Genomic DNA, 16,743 nt, shown 5'->3' on the forward strand with positions numbered 1-16,743 from the left:
GGATACATGTACCTCCACTCCCACTCCTGTAGTATCTGGGGTTCCTCAGGGTTCTGTCCTTGGCCCCCTGCTGTTTATCATTTATCTGCTTCCTTTGGGTGTCATTTTTCGTAAATGGAAGATAAACTTTCATTGTTACGCAGATGACACCCAGTTATATATTTCAACTTCACCATCTGCATCGCTTCCACCATCCTCACTTACTGATTGCCTTGCTGAGATCAAGTCTTGGTTATCTTCCAACTTCTTGCAGTTGAACTCCAATAAAACTGAGGTGCTTCTTATGGGCACGATATCTGCAATAGCGAAGGCATCAAAGATCTCGGTATTAATAGACAATACTTTTGTTACCTGTACTGATCAGATAAAAAGCCTTGGTGTAATTCTGGACAGCACGTTGTCTTTCCAGTCTCACATCAGTTCTGTTACTCGAGCAGCTTACTTTCACCTGCGAAACATTAATCGCTTGCGTCCATTTTTGTCAAATCACTCTACTGCCATTTTAGTCAATAGTTTGGTCACCTCCCACCTGGACTATTGCAACTCACTTCTCTTTGGTCTGCCTCAAAAGTTACTACATAAGCTTCAACTTGTTCAAAATTCGGCTGCTCGTATAATTACTAAAACACCCTATTCTGATCACATTACACCCGTTATTCAGCAGCTTCATTGGCTGCCAATAAAGTTTAGGGTCAACTACAAAATTTTAGTCCTTACATATAAGGCCATTCATAATCTTGCCCCCACATATCTCTCACAGCTCCTACAAGTCACTAAACCCTCTCGTATGCTCAGATCCTCTTTTTCCATTAACTTAAATAATCCACCAGCACGTCTTGTTACGATGGGATGTCGCGCATTTAGCAGATCGGCACCTTCCTTATGGAACTCATTACCTGCTTATCTTAGGAATATGACTACCCTTCACCAATTTCAGGCTAATCTTAAAACTTATCTGTTCAAAATTGCTTATTCATTGTAACTGTTATTGGTTTTTATCTGATGTTTTATTTGGATTTTAAATTTTCTAGTTATTGAATGTTTATTTTTTAACATGATTGTACAGTGACCTTGAGTTTTTTGAAAGGAGCTTCAAATAAAATGTATTATTATTATTATTATACACTGGGTGTTAATAACTGGCAAATGCTGGCAACCGACTTCCGGATGTGTGTATTTATAAACATGGCTTAACATTCTGAAACCTGATTAATGTAAAGTCCATGCAGGCAATGCATGTAAATGCATATGCAGTCTACAACTATTTTAATGTATTATTTTACAAACCGTACCAAATATGCAGTATCTTGCTGAAGCCCAAACTATTAACGCCCTGTGAATGGAGATTTGTGGTTAGTGTTACCATCTCATAATTCCAGCAGACTGAATCTGAACCTCGGCCTGTTTATGGTCTATCTGTGCAGTTTCCCAAAGTTGGTTCCTGCCCTTTACAGGTACTCTGGTTTTCTTCCCATATCCCAGTGGTGTATGTTTGGTTTGTTTTGTACTGGGCAATGGGACTCAGCTTTCACCTCACCACCATGTGGTGGATTCTACATGTAGCTTTAGCATGATGAGCCCAAGCAGGCATTGTAGGTCACTCCCAACCCCCCATGTACCACTAGGAACTCTTAGGTGGCATTCCTCTTCTGGATAAAGTTCTCTTTTATTTAAATAGACTTCTCATGATTGTCAGTAATGGTTTGTTCTATGTCTGTCTCCCCCCCTTAGGAGATTGGGTTTATCACAAATCTCCAGACAGTGGTGCTCTAAGGGTGACTGAGTTACAGAAGGCCTTCTCCACACTAAGGTCACAATTTTGCAGGAGGTGGGATTTAATAGGGAACTGTATTAAATAGGAACTTTTGTTTATGTTTACTTCTACAAGATGAAACTGATAAACTTGAAAGTTAATTTGAGTTTTTGAAAACAGCAATAAAGTTTTTGTCTGTTTTAGAGCTTTCCGTGTAAGCTATGCAAATGTTCATTAAGACTTGTACAATTTGGCTGCTGTCCTTCATCAAGTAGACCTCTTTAACAGGCAGTTTTATTTGTAAACCCCTTGCTGATGCCAAATGCCTCTGTTATATGTGTCAATCAACGAGTCTTCAGACTGTGCAGCCTAAATTGATGATGTGGCTTTGGACAGAAGCTGTTCATCTTATAAAAGAAATGGATTAATTGGGACAGAGAAAGTTGTTAATCATTTGAAATAATTTTACAAAAAAGACTTGGCAGTACATGAAGCTGTAAACAGGACAGTAAACAGGTGCATCCCAGGACTTAAGGACATGTTGTAATATGACAGACTCTGAGAAGTAAATCTGTTTAGTCTCAAGCAGAGGAGAGTTTGTGGGGATCTTTATCCAGTTATTTAAAATCCTCAATGACTTTGATAAGAGAGATCCAGCAGGATTCCTTTAACTGTGAATTCATAGTCAAAGACACCAGTGTAAGTTAAGGGGATGTGCATTTAGGACTGAAGCAAGGAAGCACTTCTTTATGCAGAGGGTTGTGGGAATCTGCAACAAACTACCGAGACATGGAGAAACCTTGAGAACCTTTTAAGAAGGATCTGGATCTGGATATGAGATATGGGGACAGCTGAGCTATTAGCTAAAAAAACAGATATAATGGATTTAAAGGTCTCTTCTTGTTTGTCAAATTCACGTTTTTATGTACAGTATGTTCTTTCATGATTGGGCTGTTAGAATGAATATTGTTATTCAAATATTACTTGAATATATTTAACAAATGTCTTCTTCAAAGACAACAGGTGATATTCGATTGTAAGTCTGGTTGTTTGTTTTAGCTGCACTCATTTTGGCATCGAGTTTCTCCAGACGCCCTATGGAGAGCTGCAGTGTTTTACAGATCTGCTTTTACACTTCACTATCACCCTTTTCATAGTTTGGAGTTGTCAGATTGTTATCTTCTTTACTAAAATTTGCTGCCAGATTCTTTCACAACATAATTTGGGACATTTTTTTCTCTGTACCACTGAGCTTCTTTTTGACCTGGAAAGTATATCAGAATGATTTTCCGGTTCCTTAGTCGTTTTGCATCTGATCCATATCACATTTTTTTTCATAAACCTGAGATCCCTGACTTTTTTTCAGTGCTGAGGCCTTCTCCTTAAAGCAAATGGAAATTAACTGTAAAAATTCATGTTATCCCTTTATTCCAATGCTTGTAAATTCCCTCCTTGGAGAGCTTCACCAGTGTTCACCAACACAACACATCCCAAAATTGGTCCCATTAAACAGTACTCAGCTGCCGGTTTGATAACTAATGCCTAATGTGATGAGATGTACTAATATTCAGGGCACTTTTATTAAGCCATCGCTTCATCTGTAAAGGACAAAAACAAGTAGAGAGATTGTGTGCCCCCTGACTTGATACTGTGATGATCCCGTAAGCTACACAAACTGATTTTTTTGGTTAAGTCAACATGTGCTAACTGCCTTTTTATTTTGAGTACTGTGATATAAATGGTGCTGTGCTGTTGTCCATTGAGCATGTCCAGAATAATAAAACGAGTACGTCTTCCACCTGCCTAAGCCTGCAAACCTCTTATTTCACCCGCTTGTCTTCTGCTGGTGCAGGCTGTGCTTTCCTTCAAAGTTAAGCTCCCCTTTCATTTCCCTCTTTTTGATGTGTCAGTTTTTTTTTTTTTAATCTTGAGGCCCTACTTGTTGAAAAATCCTCAACATAACTGATAACTCTGTTCCAGGACCCCAACATCACCAAGTGTTTAATCCAAGTAATGAAAACTGCTGTCCCACAACTGTGGGAGATGGTCGTCTTCTTCCAGTCTGTTGAACCCTCAGTCCACTCCACAGTTTTACATCTGATAATTTTATATGAGTAGTGCATTACTGTCATTTTAGTGTCTGTCTTGATTTAGACCTTAACTGAGAGGATGTTGTAAAATTCAATGCAAATGTCTTTTGATGTTAAGCTTGCTGATAAATTTGGAATCGTATCCTGTTTTTTTTTTCTACAGAGAGATACAGAGAGAGAAAGCTGTTATTTACTGTAACGCCTAGATGGATGTGAAAAAGGAGTATGGGGCCGACATGAATATTATGGACAAAATGACCCCAAATGTTAAGGAGGAGGACTGTGAATGGGAGTGTGTCCAACCTAAACAGGCGAGTCTGGGCATTAAGGATGAGGACTGTGAACTGGGGTCAGTGGACATTAAAGAAGAGACATCTGTCAGCATTGAAGTACACAAATATAAAAGGACTGAGAGTGTGAAAGAAGACGAACAAGATGGAGCAGTAACTGAGTTAGTCTCTTCTCAAAGCAGACACTGTCCATCACCAGAGTCTTCTATCAATGTGAAGTCTGAATCATTAGAGTCTGACGCAAAGAGGAGTGAAAAAGTTTCATTTGTTAGAATACCGGAAGATCAGCCATCAACTTCAGGGAAATCCACAAAAGGTAAGTCAAAAATAAGTGTGTGTGTAAGCCTTAGGGTTTGGGGTTATGAACCATAATTGGTGGTCTTGAGCTTATTGTGTGAAACTTAAAAAGGGAGTGAAATAGATGATGTTTACTGTGTGTTTAATGTTCTTCATGCATGTTGTTTTAAGGTTCAACAATTTTTTCTGTTCTTATATTGTACATTTGTGCCCTCAGTTTGAAAGCCATACAGATTTGCAAATTCTGATTGTATTTTGAAAAAGAATAGTTTACAAACATTTACTCACTTTTATGTGGTTTATACCACTTGTAAACTCTATTTTAAGAATTCATTAGAGCTATGCATGCTGAATTTGTGAACGTCTAACTTTAAATAATAGCATTGTTTCATAGTCACATCTGTGATTCTGCATATTTAAAGCAGATCCCAAGTCATATGTAACAAATTGCACCGTAAAGTTACAAAGTAACATTTAAAACTTTGAAATTATGAAAAACCACAACAATGTAATTTAGTATATTTAAATGGCAGTAAACATTACCATCTTATGTTTGTGTTCACTGTAATTAAGGTAAAATAAGCACTTATTTAAAAAGTGGGAAAATATAGGCATGGTGCAACAGTCAGATGGGTTTGGGATCGAGTTGGAATGTTTTTAATATTCTATTTATTTCACCAGACACAACACATTTTTAGTTATTAAATATTTAGTAGCAGCGGTGTATATGATGAGTTATGGATATTTGCTGTGACCGTAGTGCCACTGCCCAGGCGGTAAAGGCACACACAGCGAAGAATGGTGCTGAAGAAGGGAAGGGTGGTGGACAAGTTTTGCTCTTTTGTGGACAGCATTGCAATACCATGCCTACACTTGTGACTGGTTTCACTATATGTAATGTCTGACTGTAGCCTTAGGGATGCAGTGGTTGTCCAAGCAACGAACGAGAAGCTTGAGACTTTGCTCAACATAGTTGACAAATCTGCCTTTCCTGGCAGATTCAAGGCTTGCTTATACCAACATGGCATCTTGCCCCATATCCTGTGGCCTCTGCTGGTGTACAAGTTGATTATGTCAGCTGTGAAGAGAGAGAAAGATTAGTTGTTACCTCTGTAGGTAGTGGGGTCTGCCACACTGTTTAAGCAGTGCAGCACCGTATGGGAGGAGCATTAAGCTGAAGCTCCAATAGGCAGACTTGAAGAAGAGTTTAAAGTGTCATGCACAAGAGAAGCACTTCTCTGTTGGGACTCCAGTGACTTAGAGTGGTATCAGCAGACATCTTGGTACAGACAATTAGGAAGTGGAGAGCTGCAGATGTCTTTGGATCAGGAAGTCTGTATCAAGGGGTATTGCTGCTGGGACACAAACAAGTGCCTGGTCAACCCTGGCTTGGTCACCTGAGTGAAGGTGTCTGATGTTGCAAGACCCGAAACACCTGATGACCTCAAGTAACATAACTGATGATGTGTCCCAGTGCATCCTTGGATGTATCTTTAAACTAAGACTATAATCACTTACAGTACTCTCTAAATGTGTGGATTATATTTTTATGGTCTATGATTTTTATCTCCATCTGTATTTTAAATTGCTGTTACTGTATTGCAGTCTTCCTTCTTGTGGATTTGTTGGGCTTAGATCTTATTAGCCTTCTCTCTATGTTCATAGTGGTGATGTCGTGATTTAAAGATGAGCTCTTCTGTTTCTTTAGTTGTCAATAGGTTAAATTCTGATTGTCAAAACCTCTCTTTTACTATAAAGTACCTCATTTGGAGACTTTGCGTATTCTTGCTCTCTTCTGGTAATTTTGCTGATTAACTCAGATGTCTTCTTGGTTTCAAATTTATTTTTGTGAGAAAGATGTGAAATGATCTGTCGTCTTACAAATGCCTTTAAAGTTTACCAGAGTATTTCTGCAGACACTTCTGAGGATATATTTGCCACAAGAAAATAATCAATTTGCTTGGATATGAATTCTATACAGAGCTCATCGGCGAATCGCAGGGGGTTAAGATGCCAGTAACGAAATGAGTGTGTAGAACATGGTAAGTTAAGCTCCATGATCAGAGGGGTTTGATCAGAGATAACAATAGCGTCACACTTACACGATTTGATAATAGGCAAAAAATTGTCTTTGAAGAAGTAATCAGTTCTTGAGTCAGCAATGATGAACTTGTGAGAAAAAGGATTATACTCTTATGTTAGGATTTAAAATTCTCTATAGGTCTGAAAAGCTGTGATGCCTTACAAACTAATTATTTTTGCAGTATGAGATGTTATAGACACTGTAGCTGAAGACATATCCAGGTCTATATTTAAAACACAAAGTCTCTGGCCTTTATAATTTTATAAGTGTTCACATTAGGAATAGATGCAAAAACATTTTGGATGAAATCTTTATCATGCACGTTAGGTGCCTAAATGTTTATCAGAATTACTTAAATATTAAACAAATTGCCCATCACCATGATATATCGTCCTTCAGGATCACATATACATCTGACACTACAAATGGAATTGTTCAGTGTATTAAGATTCCCACACTCCTAGTTTTCTTTGTATAGCTGGAGTGAAAAATTTGGTCACTTCAATCCCTTTGCAACTGAAACTGGTCCTTACTTATTATGCGAGTCTCCTGTAAAAAATACTATCTTGGCATTTAAACCTGTTAAGTGAGTGAGTACTTTTTCTCTTTTTATTCATGATTGACACCTTTGACATTCCAGGTCACAAATTTCACTGTTTGGTCATAAAAACATTGCAAAATGTCAACAAAAGTCCATAAGCAATGTTAAGGCCAAACACACACATTTTGCCTCCTTGATTGAGGAAGACCACACTTAACGAAGTCCCAGTCCTCAGACATGCCATGGGAGACAGAGCACATCCAGAACAAAACGAATCCCCCAGCAGTGATGTAGAAATAGTTATAATTGAGGTGTCATTTGAAAGTACAATCCCAGTACAATGAAAATAGGGAACGAAGTTAAAAAGTTCCCATGGAGACCAAGATAATGTATGATACTACATTCCCAATACAATTAAATCAAAGATATGAAATGGGGGGGGACCCCGTAAATAGCTAGTTAGTTTGTAGTTGCCTAAAAGTACATACAGTATATTCAATGAAAGAAATTTCAGTATAATAATAATTGAAATTTAAAAAAAAAAAAAAAAAGGGAAATGTAGCCAAAAAGGAAGTAGAATGTATAGTTATGCCAAATGTCACATTGCAAGTGGTCCAAGTTGCTGGCAGAATCTACTATGCCTTGTCACAACACTGTGAATTTCCCATTGGGATTAATAAAGTATCTATCTATCTATCTATCTGTCTGTCTGTCTGTCTGTCTGTCTGTCTGTCTGTCTGTCTGTCTGTCTGGCTCATGATCTATTTTCAAAAGGATGTCAGGATCAGAGTGCTTAGCTCATTTTTGCTTCATTCAGAAGGCTAAACATGTAAAGCTGACTTTCAGTATTCACTTTTAATTTGGCTAGGTACAATAGGCTCTTGTCTGATATCAGCACTGCGTAGACGCTGGTTAATGCTGTAGTATGTGTTGCTCTTAGCAACTTGTTGCAGGGCAGAAATCTGGGGAAAATATGAATGTGATTAGTTTGAAATATAATCTCCCCTTTCTCTCTGAGAAGGGACATTAAGTTTTGTTTGGCCTGTAGTTTGATAATAAGGCTCACACTATTTTTAATCCCTCAGACTGGCTTGCTTACAGGAGCAGCCATCTGATGTGTATCAGAGAAAAATACTAAATATGCAATGTACACATTGAAAGGACCTCTTTCAAGTTAAATATTAAATAGTTAACTAGTCTATAATTAAATCAGTGCAAAATGTTTCTCTGTTCTGTTTTAAGGGTAGACAAACATGTAAGTCAGAGTTGCTTGAACCCCCGTCACCTCACCTATGATTTTTGGATGAAAAAAGAGGTAATGCGGTCAGGAGTGGGATCATTCTTTAGGCTGGTCTGGAACAATGCAGGTGAGTGTGGACAGAAACAGCAAGGATATCTGCTGGGAGTGAAACATCAGTACTGTGCAGACCGCTACCTCAGAGTGATATCTGGAGATTTGTGCTTCTGACTAGGATTGTACAATTTGGGGAAATGGTGCTTATTAGTGATCATCAAAACGGCAGAAAATTGTTTTTATGCACTTTTGTGAAACTGATGCCAAAATGTATTTATAAAAAAACAACTGTAAGCTGCCCAGAAAATTCAGTTTCATTTAAAAATACCAGCTCATGACTTTCATTTATGTTTTGTATTTAACTTGTTCATACATTAAAAGAACAAGATGAAATAATGCAGTTGCCAAGATGTATTACTTTCAACACTTGGTATTATAAAATTATTACAATGGTTGCAATATAACAATTGAATAATAATAATACGTTTTATTTATTGGGCAACTTTCTAAACACTCAAGGTTACCTTACAAAGGATTATTCAACAACAGAATATAAATAGGAACAGATAAAAATAAAATATAAAGCAAAATAGAAGTAACAAACCTAAAACAAATTAACTCTTAGGGCTAATTTTTTTTTTTGTTTCTTTTCTCCCAGGGCTGAATATTTTTCCAAAAACTAACATTTTTTAAAAAAGAACACAAAGCAATTGTTTAACATATCAAATCAACAAAAAAATATTTACTTTTGACAAATGTTACTGTCTTGCATGTTGTATGAGCCTGCATACTCTATGATTTCACATACATATCACATACATTTTACACAGCAAAGTCTGATCTCGCTCAAAGCAGCCAATTTCAGTCATTGCCACATTGCACTCCTTACAATACGTGTTGTTTTGATGCCTATTTTTCAATTGTCTGTTGCTGCATTTTCTAACATATATTGTTAGTGTGTACTGTAGAGAGACAAGTCACCCATTTGCCATCGTGCCATGCCACTGCCACCAAGTTTTCTGCCTGCATGAAAACCGTATTGTCACCTCTTTTCATCTTCTGAAACTTTATGAACTTTATGTATGGCATTATAGCCTGGCTCACCCCATGGGATTTGCTTCTGTTTATTACAGAAGTGAATAAAACTTTGCAGCAGCACGTACCTAAGCCACCAGGGGACAAAACACGTTTGGACCAATGCTCCCTGAAGTTATATCACCAGTTCTGTCCCATCTCTATTTGTAATGCCACAGCGCGCTTCATCTCATCTTTCGTTGTGGGTTTCCACTTTGAAAAACGAGACTGCGATGCAAACGCAGCCCGCGATTCAAAAAAAATCTCTGCCTACCTGTTTGTCTCGTCTGACAGTAGCTGAAAAGCAGCATCAGGAGAGAGCAGCCTGAAGTACAGCAGCTGGTGATCTGTCGTGTCCAACAGCAAGCCATGCCGTCTTGTAAACTCCAGTAGCCAGATCGGCTCTCAACGGATCAATGTCTGTGTATTTATCCCATGCGAACCTTGCCGTAGGTGAAGGCACTCAACTGGCAGCAGATCCGCTGGCGCGGCATCGGCTGGTGTCTGATCAGCTGATGCCGGCTTCTCACTCTCTTGCTCGATCTCCTGATCACTGCCAATAAAGTCCGATTCTGAAAAATCAAGAGTCCGACTCCGCGATAATGCGCAAAACATCGTCTGCCAAGTGTTTTCTGCACTTGCTTCGCTGCCTTTTCACATGTCGGTGCCATCTTGCCTTTGTTTACATTTCGCAACTCACGCACACGCAAGGTTTATTTGCCGAGTCAACGAGTCTAGCATTCCTCCAAGCACAGAGGGAATGCCAGTGACGTGACAGTGAGATTTGTCGCCATTAACAGCTGATTGTCGCCCCCAATCCCTGGATGTCGACTTTTGTCGACATTCGCCTTCAACCCCTCCTGTCGACAGAAGTCGACATCCGCCCTAAAAGAGTTAATTGACAAACAATAAAATTTATACAGTAAAACCTTGATTATCTGTCAGGGGTCGGGACTGAGGCTGTGATAGATAAGAGGAAAAACAGAACAAAACAGCTACTTTAAAAATGGTACGTAGATTAGTTTAGCGAATAGTCATTTTATTTACAAAAAAAAACTATATTTAGAAAATATAGTATTAACAAAATTAATTAATTTATATAATATTATAATGATCAGCATAATAAGCAAATACAACTCCGAGGTAGTGGAGTTTTCTATGTTTTACTTGGAGTCTTTGTTCCATAACACAGTGCCTTGTCTTATACTCTGTTATCTGGGTTACAGATCACACCTTCAAAACAATTAAGGAAAGCTTTCCCGGTTGATATTTGTCCCCTGCCACTGACGTTCAGTCTTTTTCTTTACTGCAAACACTCCTGGTTATTGTCTCCTGACTCCCTACTCAAAACTTCCTTCCGCCACACATTCCTTTTTCTCCTAACTTCTCCTAACAGACATGTCTGACACTCATAGAACAGAAGCCCCTCAGCCAGTCCCATCACTTACACAGCATTCCGCCCTTTCTGCTCCTGTACAGCACATCACAGGCTGCCTGCACGTCACAATATATTAACAAAACATAACAGAATTTAAAAAGAAAATTACAACGCAGATCGTTAACATTAATACAGAATAACATTACTGACAGTGGTTTCAATTTTCGATATGTTTTTCAATTTTGTCATCGTCCCGCTTTATACCGTTCACTGTTGTTCTTCCTACTCCATATATTGAAACAATACTTGAAGCGCTTTTGCTGTTTTGTAAATGTATATTTTCAATTTTTATGACAATTCCAACATCATATGCATGTTTATTAGACATAACAATGTATAGTAGTTTAATTATAATAAATAAACAGCATTATTTTATCTTGAAAAGACAAGGAAGAGTACAAATTTAGTGTTGGCTGATTCGTTTTGATTAATTATGGCATATAGTTAGCCCTGCTACTTTCACATCTTTAAGACTGTCTGCTTCCATTTACATTGTATGTTTGATTGGAAAGATTTGCCTTATGCTTCACAATATTAAGGAATGTCCAGCCAATGTGGAAATTATGAAACACTAACCAAATGCATTTTATTTTGGAATGATGTATTGATGATGTGTGCGAGGTTGACACCCCATCCAAGGTTGGATCCAGCCATGATAGGCAGCAACTCCCAGCGATCCTGAACTGGATTTGCTGCTCAGAAAATGGATGGTTGGACAGACAACTTCAGCCATATTCATAACACACAGAAGATGAATGAGAAACTCCTGTATGTTAATTGTGGCTTTGTATGTGCTGTATTGCAAAAGTGAATAATCTCTGCATTCACTTAGCTAATTCTATAAACACACAAAAGTGCCAATAATGAAAGTGCTGGAGGATGTCCCCACTTTAATAAGTTAAACCATGCAGGACTTTTAAGTGATGAAGGGATAACCGCAACTCCTCTCTAAAATTCAAGCCCTGGGATATAAACATAGAACAAAACATTTTACTTCTGTAAGTGATCTGGTGATCTTCTACAGCTTACTAAACTCTTACCATTTTTTGTCAAACATTATGAAAACTATTAAGACATGTATTAAGTATGCTGGTAAAGGGCAATGCTATTGTGTGAGGGAAAGAGCGATTTCAGTTTTGTGTGATAAATCTGAACACCTTTCTGATAATGTTTGCACATTGATATGGGGTACCAAGTATTTATTGATTGGGGGGAAACATGCAAATATAATCATTTAAAATTAAAAAAAAAAAAGCTTTACGGATGGGCATGCAGTGCTTAATATCTTATAATGTATAGGTAGTTAAAATCACAGCTCTTGACATTTACAAATACAAGTTATGCCATAGAGAAATGGATTAATCCTACAGCCCTATTGTGCTGAACAGGTTTGCCATAGAAAACTAGTCTAAGATGAGATGTCGACATAAAACAACCCATGAGTGGCCCTTTCAGCTCAATTACAGAGACCCTTGCTAAGAACAGGAATATTGTGCCTCATGCCTCGATCCAGGTTGGGGCATAGTGATCACTGACGAGTGAATGGTGGCCAGGTGGATCACGTAGACTGTCCAAGCCTAATCTGACACAAATGCATTGAACCACTCTGCAAGATCACCAAGGAAGGATGAAGGTTGAGTGAAGTGACAGTTGAATATGAGCAAGAGTGGAATAGATCCATGTGTACTAGACCTTGGTGGTGAAAACTGGCCTCTGACCCATGGAATGTTGCTCCTGTAATATAGATAGATAGATACTTTATTAATCCCAATGGGAAATTCACATTCTCCAGCAGCAGCATACTTGATACAATAAACAATATTAAATTAAAGATTGATAATAATGCAGGTAAAAAACAGACAATAACTTTGTATAATGTTCAATGTTAACGTTTACCCCCCCGGGTGGAATTGAAGAGTCGCATAGTTTGGGGAAGGAACGATCTCCTCAATCTGTCAGTGGAGCAGGACAGTGACAGCAGTCTGTTGCTGAAGCTGCTCTTCTGTCTGGAGATGACGCTGTTTAGTGGATGCAGTGGATTCTCCATAATTGATAGGAGCCTGCTGAGCACCCGTCGCTCTTCCACAGATGTCAAACTGTCCAGCTCCATGCCAACAATAGAGCCTGCCTTCCTCACCAGTTTGTCCAGGCGTGAGGCATCTTTCTTCTTAATGCTGCCTCCCCAGCACACCACCGCGTAGAAGAGGGCGCTCGCCACAACCATCTGATAGAACATCTGCAGCATCTTATTGCAGATGCTGAAGGACGCCAGCCTTCTAAGGTAGTATAACCGGCTCTGTCCTTTCTTACACAGCGCATCAGTATTGGCAGTCCAGTCTAATTTATCATCCAGCTGCACTCCCAGGTATTTATAGGTCTGCACCATCTGCACACAGTCACCTCTGATGATCACGGGGTCCATGAGGGGTCTGGGCCTCCTAAAATCCACCACCAGCTCCTTGGTTTTGCTGGTGTTCAGGTGTAGGTGGTTTGAGTCGCACCATTTAGCAAAGTCATTGATTAGGCTCCTATACTCCTCCTCCTGCCCTCTCCTGATGCAGCCCACGATAGCAGTGTCATCAGCGAACTTTTGCACGTGGCAGGATTCCAAGTTGTATTGGAAGTCCGATGTATACAGGCTGAACAGGACTGGAGAAAGTACAGTCCCCTGTGGCGCTCTTGTGCTGCTGACCACAATGTCAGACGTGCAGTTCCCAAGACGCACATACTAAGGTCTGTCTTTAAGATAGCGGTATATATATAGATATGGGGTATGAACTAGAGCTTATAGTTGAGGTTGAAAATCCAGACAAGAAGTAGTGGGACTGACCTGTAAATAGGGGTGTGGGTACTGAGCAGACCTCGGCTGAGTTCCTTACAATATGAGTTTCTACCAGAGGATTAGAAAGTCATCTTAATGAGAATTCAACTTCCATGCAGGAGAACCTACATCATTGTTTCTGTGAGTGTGCATGAACCAAGGTTTATGGATTTTTAAGAGACTTTGGATTCAGTGCTGAAAAAGGGTTACCACCTTCTTGCTGTGTAGACCTACTGGGAGACTTCAACAGTCTTCTGGGGAATAATCGAGGTATGTGGTAAGAATAGGAGGAGTGAGCTGTATGATTTCTACTGAAGTGGTGAATTATTTGACTTCTGCTCTGGTTAAGGATTATCTTAACAAGCACGATATTTGGTACCAGCATACCTTGGGTCAAAGGTCAGTGATTGACTATGGTTGCATTGTCTATTCTGTATCCAAATGTTGTCTTCTCAGGGGTCAGATGTTCTGTACATTTGGATAAAAAGAGCTGAGGTGTCAAGTGATTACAGCTTGGTGTTGAGCTGACTCAGGTGGATGACCCAATTGTCAGAGTTCATCTGCAGATGAGCTTCTCCTGTATTGTGGCTAATCAATGTGATTAGCATAAATTGTGGCAATACAAACCTATCAACCTTGTAATGGAGAGTGTGAATGTCACCAGTGTGTCACAAAGCTAACCAAGCCTTATTTCCACTGCTACTCCCCATCCAGAGCAGACACAAATAACCACACTAATCCAATGTCTCTCATCTCTAGATTTTTCTCTCGGTGCTCATTAACACTTTGCTAATTCCTCGGTTTTGCTTAGCTGATTAAAATAAGTCAATTTGACATGTGTTTTGAAGTCAAATGGGTTTGGTGTGGGGAAATGTCAGATCAGGTACTGATCATTAAAGGTGCATTTCACAGGTTTAATATGGTGCTCTGTTTTATAAAGAAACTGAAGAGTACCAATTTTCACCTCTGCTGGTCAAATAAAATAAGAACAAGATATAATTTTAAATAATATTTTCTGAGCATAATGACAAAATGATGATGCAGTTGTGTAATTTAGTTAAATAAATGTGACCAGTAGTCAATTGGATCTCTCACACAAATTGTTTTCTTTAGTTTACTTACTTCACCTTCTTCTGTTAAGTGATTGTGCTCATGTACTGTGTCGTCGTAATACACAAATGAAAAATATGAAATTAAACGGGTTTCCTTTTGCAGCCTATGTTTTACAGTTGCTTATGGTTATGAAAGGTTGTTCACAATTTCATCCAACTTTTAATGCTGCAGCTTAAAGAATGAAGCTTTATTTTTTTTTTCTTTTAAATTTCATACAGGAGATAAACATCAGTGGTGTTCTGAATGTGGCAGACAGTTCAAGTCTGAGAGATATCTTCAGATACACCAAAGAATTCACACAGGAGAAGTGCCTTATTGCTGTTCTAAATGTGGCAATTGCTTTTCAGAAAAGCACAGTCTTATCAGACACCAAACAATTCACACAGGAGGGAATGCTTATTGCTGTCCTGAATGTGGAGAGAAGTTTTGGAAAAAGAACGATCTTCAAAGCCACCAAAGAATACACAAAGGAGAGAAGCCTTATTGCTGTTCTGAATGTGGTAAGCGGTTTCTAAACAGGAATTTACTTTATAAACATCAAAAAATTCACACCGGAGAGAAACCTTACTGCTGTTCTGAATGTGGCAAGCGGTTTCTAAACAGAACTTTACTTCATAGACACCAAAGAATTCACACAGGAGAGAAACCTTATTGCTGTTCTCGATGTGGCAAGCATTTTTCGCTAAAATGGAATCTTCAGATCCACCAAAGAATTCACACGGGAGAAAAGCCTTATTGCTGTTCAGATTGTGGTAAACAGTATTCAAAAAAGACCAGTCTTCATGTCCACCAAAGAATTCACACAGGAGAGAAGCCTTATTGCTGTTCTGAATGTGACGTTCGCTTTTCAGAAAAGCGCAGCCTTCTGAGACACCAAACAATTCACACAGGAGAGAGTCCTTATTGCTGTTCTGATTGTGGTAACCGGTATCTAAACAGGAGTTCACTTCATAGACACCAAAAAATTCACACAGGAGAGAAACCTTATTGCTGTTCTGAATGTGGTAACCGGTTTCTAAACAGGAGTTCACTTCATAGACACCAAAAAATTCACACAGGAGAGAGACCTTATTGCTGTTCTGAATGTGGCAAGCATTTTTTGCACAAATGGGATATTCAGATCCACCAAAGAATTCACACGGGAGAAAAACCTTACTGCTGTTCTGAATGTGACAAACAGTTCACATCCAAAGGATATCTTCAGATACACAGAAGAATTCACACAGGAAAGAAGCCTTACTGCTGTTCTGAATGTGGAAAGAGTTTTTTGCAAGCGAGCCATCTTCAAAGCCACCAAAAAATTCATATGGGAGAAAAGCCTTATTGCTGTTCTGAATGTGGCAAACAGTTTTTAAAAAAGAGCTATCTTTTGATCCACCAAAAAATTCATAATTGAGAGAAGCCGTATTGCTTTCTGAATGTGGCAAGTCCTTATTGTAAAAGAGTAAACTTCAGAGCCACAAATAAATTTACTGACCTCACCACAGTGGAACAGAAGTGCACACAAGTGTACTGTTTGTAAGAAAATAAGAGAATCTGACACAGTCCAGTGTTAAAGTGAAAATGAAGAGGAGGGCATATACTGCTGGTCATGATCTCTCAACTGAAGTGAATCCTGGGTCAGCTTGTGCAAAACTGCAGTGCAGAAATATAATTTTAATAATTGTAATAAATTGAATAACCTGCATATTTAGGCTACTTGAATAATTAAAAAAAGAAAACAAATTAGTGTAGAGACATTGGAATGCCTCCAAACAGGAAAAGAATAAATAATTCAGGAAAGGAAGCCAGCATTTATATCAAATGAAAGCATCGTCAGAGAAGTGCATTATAAAAAGATATTTACATATCGGAAAATTTGAAATTAACATCCACACGTGAACAGAGATGACCAGAGAAATATTTGCCAGAAGTGGAATGTCCAGAGAAGTAAGCGATTCTCAAACAGT

General features: G+C 38.7%; 1 pseudogene; it reads left to right on the forward strand.

Annotated features, from left to right (window-relative positions):
• LOC114642562 (gastrula zinc finger protein XlCGF57.1-like) overlaps nucleotides 1-16,316 on the forward strand; it is a 107,640-nt pseudogene extending 91,324 nt beyond the window's left edge.
• The last annotated feature ends 427 nt before the right edge of the window (nucleotides 16,317-16,743 follow it).

Source organism: Erpetoichthys calabaricus, chromosome 1 (assembly GCF_900747795.2).
Source record: "Erpetoichthys calabaricus chromosome 1, fErpCal1.3, whole genome shotgun sequence".
NCBI lineage: Eukaryota > Metazoa > Chordata > Cladistia > Polypteriformes > Polypteridae > Erpetoichthys > Erpetoichthys calabaricus.